This window comes from Opisthorchis viverrini (assembly GCF_000715545.1).
Source record: "Opisthorchis viverrini unplaced genomic scaffold opera_v5_83, whole genome shotgun sequence".
In the NCBI taxonomy this organism is placed as follows: domain Eukaryota; kingdom Metazoa; phylum Platyhelminthes; class Trematoda; order Opisthorchiida; family Opisthorchiidae; genus Opisthorchis; species Opisthorchis viverrini.
The window spans coordinates 1,493,534-1,500,477 of record NW_008751739.1 but is presented as its reverse complement, the minus strand read 5'-3'; the positions used below and the strand labels follow the sequence as shown (position 1 = coordinate 1,500,477).

Genomic DNA, 6,944 nt, shown 5'->3' with positions numbered 1-6,944 from the left:
CACTTAGGTTTACAGCCAGCGTAACAGAAGGCATAAATGAGGATGATGAGGTGAGGAGACTTGCATTAAGGGTATATGTTACCTTGGCTCTTAGAATGACAGCGTACAGTGAATCTGTACAAACTTTCTGGCGTTGTTGTTGGAGCGGAGTCGGATGCGAAATTTCCCTTGAAGGGCGAGTTGTTTCTAACAAGCGAGGCAGAACGCAAACTGTACAGAAAACGATCGATTTTGTGGGAATCTTAAACTGAAATTTTCAATCAGATGCTTAGATCCGATCGAAGGGTTCAGTAGGTTAGAATGGAGCTGTTCCGGAGGCCGCAGCGGCCAGGTAGAAAATTTGTTCACAGCTTCAGGCAAGGAACCAGGTAAGTGAAAGGGCGCACTCATGTGTACGAAGGGAATAGTTGCGAGTGTGCCGTCATAATTGATGTCGTAGTGCCGTGCCATTATTGCACTGGCACTTAGGTTTCTGGACAGCCCCGTAACGGATGTCACGTTTGGGGTATTCGGACCCAGAACGTGTTACCTTAGGATCAGCGGGAGTTCGGTTGTCCAGGGAGGCAAAACAAAGCCAATGTATGATCACAGTTTGTTTTGGTTTGGTTGTAGATTCTTTTAGGTGCAAAAAGCAGACCGAGTGGATTGTAACATGACTATAAAAAAGTGCTCAAGCCTTGAGGAGGGGATGGAATGGGATGAGATCAGGAATACCGGTGAATTTAATGAGGTGTTAGATAAGGCGGAGTTCATCAACTGAAAATTACCACAGTTAAGGTGGCAAGAATTAGTGCATAAATGAGAGCAGATTGGGATGAATTTGTGCTCAGTGGCTAGCAGTCAACTACTGGCTCGGTAGCCTAACGACCAAGGATTAGCTGAGCTTGCTGATATCACGCCGCAATAGGACACGGGACATAAAGAAGGACCAGCATGAGTCTGAAGAAAGGTGGCGTGATAAGATACAGCAAATATTTAGAGACTGGTGGAAATAGAACCTGCCAAATCATGCACTAGTTCGTTTGTAATTGGCTACCTGAGGGTAGCGTTATTTGTGAGGGATCGGAAATTCAAGGAATCGGGTATAGCGCACCTTGAGCCACCTTAGACTGTGGACTAGTCAGACTGATGGCAATGCCCCTTTCATAAACAAATAGCCTAATATCATTCGGAACAAATGATCGATGCACGAACTCAGGAAAGCCAGATGCAGAAAAGTGTAAAAAGATAGAATATCACCTTACGTGAACCCCCCTGAGCACGAGTAGGCAAGCAGGGAGCAGAAGCAGTAGTCCCCGATTATCAGTTGGTATTCATTTTGAGTAGTCGATATCAGTGGTCTTTTGAAGTCAGTGCTTAAACATTCGAACAAAGGTGTGGCTCTAATTAGTGTACCATCACATAGCTTGTGGTAATGTGGCTTTAGCTCCGCACGCAAATGATAGCTGGGATGTCCCCTTTGAGAAGTTTGAGGTTATTGGCGCAAATGAAGTGCATCACCCGCGTTGCTCCATGATGGTTCAGAGTTGCGTGTAACCATTTTAGGTCCATGTGAGATGAAGCGTTCAAACAGAGTCCGATAGAGCGTATCAGCAGCTGCTTTCAGCGCCTGGTCTGTAAGAAACATCAAAAGAACCAGATATTAACTGTATCTGCCATCCTTGGCTTTCTAAATCTTCCTTTTCTGCTATGTTAAATACACGAGTGCAAAAGACCACTGACGGGCTCCAATAATAAAGTGGATCCTGCTTTCATTTACGCGCTGCCTCGGTAAATGTGTACGTTTTTTCCAATAACTGGGTGGTTTTTTAATGGCAGGTTATGTACGTAAAAAGGATGCGACCGGTACGTAATTCGCTTGGTTGTGGCGGAAATTACAGCACAGTAGTTTTGAGTATCAGAGGTACGCTCAAATCGCCAGTGACCACAATTACATTCACAACTACTGTTCAAAAATTTCAAATTTTCCTATATCTGACTGAGGGTCTGAAAATGTGTTGTGAGTGACTAACTAGGTATCATTAGAAAAAACGGCTTATTCAACGAGAACAGTATGTGAACATGTTAAACACACGTTGTTGTGACCACATGTACTTCAGAACGAAGAGTTCTTACAAGAGTGAAAAGTTCAGGAGCTAGAATGATCATACCTTTCGTAATTTTCAAGTCATGGAGCCTAAGATTAGCGGCAGAAATCGTGCTTTTATCAAAAATCAGCGAAATACCGTCCTTTTTTGCTCGGGTTGGAGCGGTATGGAAATTGCAATCGTGTTCCTTCCCACAACTGGTGACTTTTTTCACATAGGCATATGTGCCGACAAGTTTTTCGGCGCGCATTGCATCAATTACCTTTTGAAAGCGCGCCACTCCACTTGTTACCGCGAAGGGGAATCGGCGACTTGATGGAGGTCGTTGCAAGGCTAAAAGCAATGGGGCCCCATCACTTTCTTCAATGGATATTTAATGATGTTCAATTTCGAGTTGTAGCGTGCTGAAAATACAAACTGGTCTATTTTGCTACTCATATTCCCACTTCTTGGAGCAGACAAGCCTCCGATTGTGTACATCGGCCAATAATTTCACTGTAGTCAACAAGGCTTATTTTGGTGACAAACACTTGCATTCTCCATGAAGCGTTTTAGGGTTCAATGATCTGTCGATCGATAGAAAGCTTTTATCCGGAAGCAAAGAAAAACTGTTCCCTGCAGAATGTCACTTCACTTTGTGGCCATGTGCAATTTGACAACAAAGGAAGAACAAAAGAGATTTTCAACGGTTTGTTAAGTTTAGGGAACACATGTTGATTTGTGTTCAACAAAAAGTTGGAGAAATCAGGCATATTCGTTTATTTGCAACGTTAAAAATCAGTTTTCAAGAGTAAAGTTCGCGTTCTGGTAGGTAATAAAGGGATTTCAGAAAACGAGTGTGGAACAGGCCACTGAATACCATGGACGACGTTTCAGAGAATAAAAATCTCTGAGCTATTAGTTTCAGCAAAAGCTCAAAGTGGAACGCTCGCACATCGGTGACTGATTGTTTGAGACATTTGGGAGCACAATCGCTGCTCCATTGTAGAGCCCTCAAACCGATGAGGCTTTATTCATGCCAGTGGGATCTGCGTAAGTTTTTAAAATTTTCTGTTGTTTCCACATTTTTAGGTCGCCTCTTGAGCATGGCCTTTATAACAGCAAAGCCACAGGAAAAACCAACGCGACCCCTTGGTAGCTCATTGAGTAGTGGGTGACATTGCTCCTCCTGGTTCAGGCCCTTCAATAATGCAAACTTCTCCAAGCAATTCCACTAGCTCTGTCACACAGTCTGGAATGTCTTTCACACCTGAAAAATTATAAAATCGGGAGGGCCAGGACAGATTGTACCAGTTTTTGATACCCACGGCGACGACGTGAGGGCAGCTTGTCTGTCAAGGATATATGATGCAATGTGGGAGACAGTTCTTACTGTTTAACGGATCAGAGAAGTAGCCTACACACAAATGATATACGAAAGATGTCAGGGTTTAACCACCAGTGTATCCGAAGCAATAATCGCATCTAGTGGAAACGTCGGGATAATGCCGATGTAGGCCAGACTGTGTTAGGAAGAAAGAACTCCTCCGCGATAGGTGAAGTACACACATTCCATGGGTTATGCAGGTTAAGACAATACTCCGCATGCCTGAAGACCATCTGTTGTGCGGGGCCTTTTAGCCCAGTACCGTACCAAGTGGAAGTGACTGAGGGGCGGACAATATCCTGACTATGAGGGGTGAAATCTTCAACCAGTAACCTGAACCAGGGGGTAACTTCCGCCTCCCTTGTTGGGGACCATTGGATTCGACTGAGGCGCTAAAAGTTTTTTAGTGATTGTCTCTGAGATTAGCAGAAGTACCGTGGTGCCTCGGTAAGTTATGATAAGCAGGTGTCTGGTAACGTTGCGCCTACGGGGATACTCTGACAGGCGTTGCCAAAAGCACAAGAAGCAGTCACTTGTCAGCGGACAACAATTCAAACTCATTTGCTCAACATATTAGCAAATTCTATAAAGCGGTTTGTTGCGAATTTTGGATCTCTTGTGGAGGACACCAAGGAAAGTGATTGGGATGTCTGTTCAACAGCTGTTTTGGGGCAGCGGGAAGGCCGATTCGAGATACCGCCCGTAGTCATTAGAGCACCATCTTTGTTTTCTGTGCACTCCCTGTATTGGTCCGTATCAGCGGGCCTGATCTGCGACAACCCGAACCGCTGCGGACGCCTAAAGATTTTGTGGATGTCAAGCAGATCTGAAGTGATAATATCTGTTGCTGAAGCTCAAGCTTGTGGACTTCTGTATATTTACGGTGAGAAACACTCGACGAGAGCAAAAAAGTGTCCCTAAATATGGAGCCGCCGTTATTAAAGGGTTTTGTGAACATACTTCTAACTATCATCCAGCAATTAACTCATTCGTCTCGTGTAATACCGGCATTTCCTAAGCTTTATTCCCGATCTGAACCTTCCAAGTTAGCGTTCCCGTCAAGACAACCACCAAAGATGAACAACTTGTGTTACCTCCAAAAGCCAGGCCAAAAGCAGACGTACAGTGCGCGCTTATAAAATGCATGCTGCAACATCATTCTGGAAATTCTGACGCCTTCTGGATGCGGCACTGGGCAAGCTGGCATGACTGTTTGTTTGGTCCGGGCTTTCGGCCAATCAGAGCTCCCTATCTCTTGGCCAATCGTCTGCCGGATAGCCTCCTTGGCCGTAGCAGCGCCTACTTGGGAGCGGTGAAATCGTATCGGTGCGTGTTTCCGCCTACCTTTCCGAGTTTTCTTGAACTGTAGAAGCGCAAAGACATGCGGAGTGACTGTGTTGATTTTTGGAGTAGTGATGCATGTTAAAGCGTTTTTAAAGTATCGAAAGCTTGGTATCCATACCGCCATATTGTAGCGTTTCCCCCGAAGGTCTGATAGCTTCACGTGATGTTCTAGGCCTCCCCTAAGACCTTTTTTCACTCTCCAGGACAAGCCTGGTGCTTATTGTGGTTTAAAAGCTGCAGTAGTTTCGCCCATGTGCATCTGACTAGGCATGACGTCCTACTAAGTGGATTTCGGTCTCTCATTCCACGAATACTTACTTCGCCTCACTGTATGACAGTTAATCGGAATTTGAATCCCTGCGAGCCAGGCAACGAAACATGGTACTTCTCAATCCCACCGACTTCGGAATAAGTACGCCAAAAGTTGGCATAAACGTTTGAAAATCGGCTGATGCTATTACCACAACCTCGTAAACAATTTCTCGTTAGTTCGTCCCATACTAATTGGAACTGCACGATAAATACCTCATTTCGGCTGTGTAGTTATACACAGTCGCTGAATGGCGCCTTAGGTATCATCCATTTGTGTCGAAACACTCATCACATGCATGTAGAGGCCGTGTAAGTCACCGGGGATTATATTTAAAAAAGTTACACCTTAGGCAAAGACGGAGTGCGACTGGAACGAACATTTGGAAACGCTGTTGCAGTGTACATAAACCAACTTAAGGTTCTATTTGTTGTTGAAATCCTACAAGGCTTTTCATGAACTCCTTATAAGCCGCAAACATGAAAAATTGAAAAGTTATGGTAATAGTGATGTTCTTGAAAATCAGTTGGGTATCCAGGATCCTTGTATGTTCCTGCGTACTGTAATCAGCCTTGGTCTTCGTTTCTTCTGCATCGCATGATTTCTTAGAACACGTCATAAATCTGAGACTTTCTAGCATCCTTCGTGGATTGTGTTGATTCAGTAGGCTGCGATGCGAACGTTGAACAAATGCTTTATGGTTTCATTTCTTACATTCCTTCGCATACGTGGTAGCTGACGCTAGAGAATAACCCTTAACCCACAGAATCGGCCCGGTCTTATTGCGTTGCTGATTCCGTAATAAATGCATGAATAATAAATAAAATTGTACACAATAACGAGTGTGATGCACGGAATGTGTCTTCGTGGCGCAGACCAGTTAAAACAAGTGCCGTAGAAAAAGTCTTGCGCGTGGGTTCTCTAGACATGCATCCGGACGAAGAAATAAGGTTTCGGTTTGGTCATTGGTCCACCTTGAGGCACTTACCTGACGACGCCGGCTTTTGATAGCGATCGGTTTTAACGATGGCCAGTGTTCATCGAGTATCCATCTTCATATTTCACCGTCAATTGATTGACAGCGTTAGCTCATTTGCATACAGTCCCACTAGTCAGAATGGATCATGGTGATAACAGCTCAAAGGCCCAGCTACCTAGCAATGCACTATCCCTTTGAGGGGGTTCTCAGGAGCGTGTGCCATCTGTTGTCGGCCACTTTAGTCAGAGGCTCCTAGGGCATTCATAAACATCTCCAGTTAGAGGGTACTTTATTGTTTTACTGTGTTGATTGTTGTTGTTGTTGAAAGACCATCAAGGGCCCGGTGTGGCCACAGCCCTTCTCGCAGCATAGCAAACGTTAGCTGGCTGCATCGTATTCACATTTGAGTTATGCGCACATGGACCAGAATCACTGGGGCAGCAAACAAGGCTCGTCGTATTAAATGATGAATAAATATATCATTCAGCTGTAGCGCCCTTCCGCTTCTCAGCTGCCATGCCAACGGAAAGAGGCACGAGATGAATCGGCTTGGACTCCGGTTGTTGCTGTTCGGATGCTGGAGCACATCCGAAATCTGCTGAAGGCGCCAGGTGGCGTAAGGAGACCGTTTCTTCCATGCCGTTAGGGCGTCTGACATATGCGTACTCAGGGTTACATTCCAGGAGCTCGACCTCTTCGACTAGGGGGTCGTACTTTGAAGATCGTGTGTTTCGCCGCATCAAAACTGGTCCTGGGGAAAGCAACCACTGTGGCAAGGACGTACCGACTGCGGATTTTCGATTGTGATGAAACATCCGCTCGTGTGGAGTAGCATTGGTGGCCGTGCACAACAAAGAA

At 45.2% G+C, this 6,944-nt stretch overlaps 1 protein-coding gene across 1 annotated transcript in view; it reads left to right on the top strand.

The window, feature by feature from the left end:
- Positions 1-4,751: 4,751 nt before the first annotated feature.
- Positions 4,752-6,944, top strand: part of T265_04816 (hypothetical protein) — a gene marked incomplete at both ends in the record, with an annotated part of 49,245 nt that continues 47,052 nt past the window's right edge. Inside the window, one exon of the mRNA XM_009169654.1 lies at positions 4,752-4,779. The remainder of the gene's footprint in view (positions 4,780-6,944) is intronic.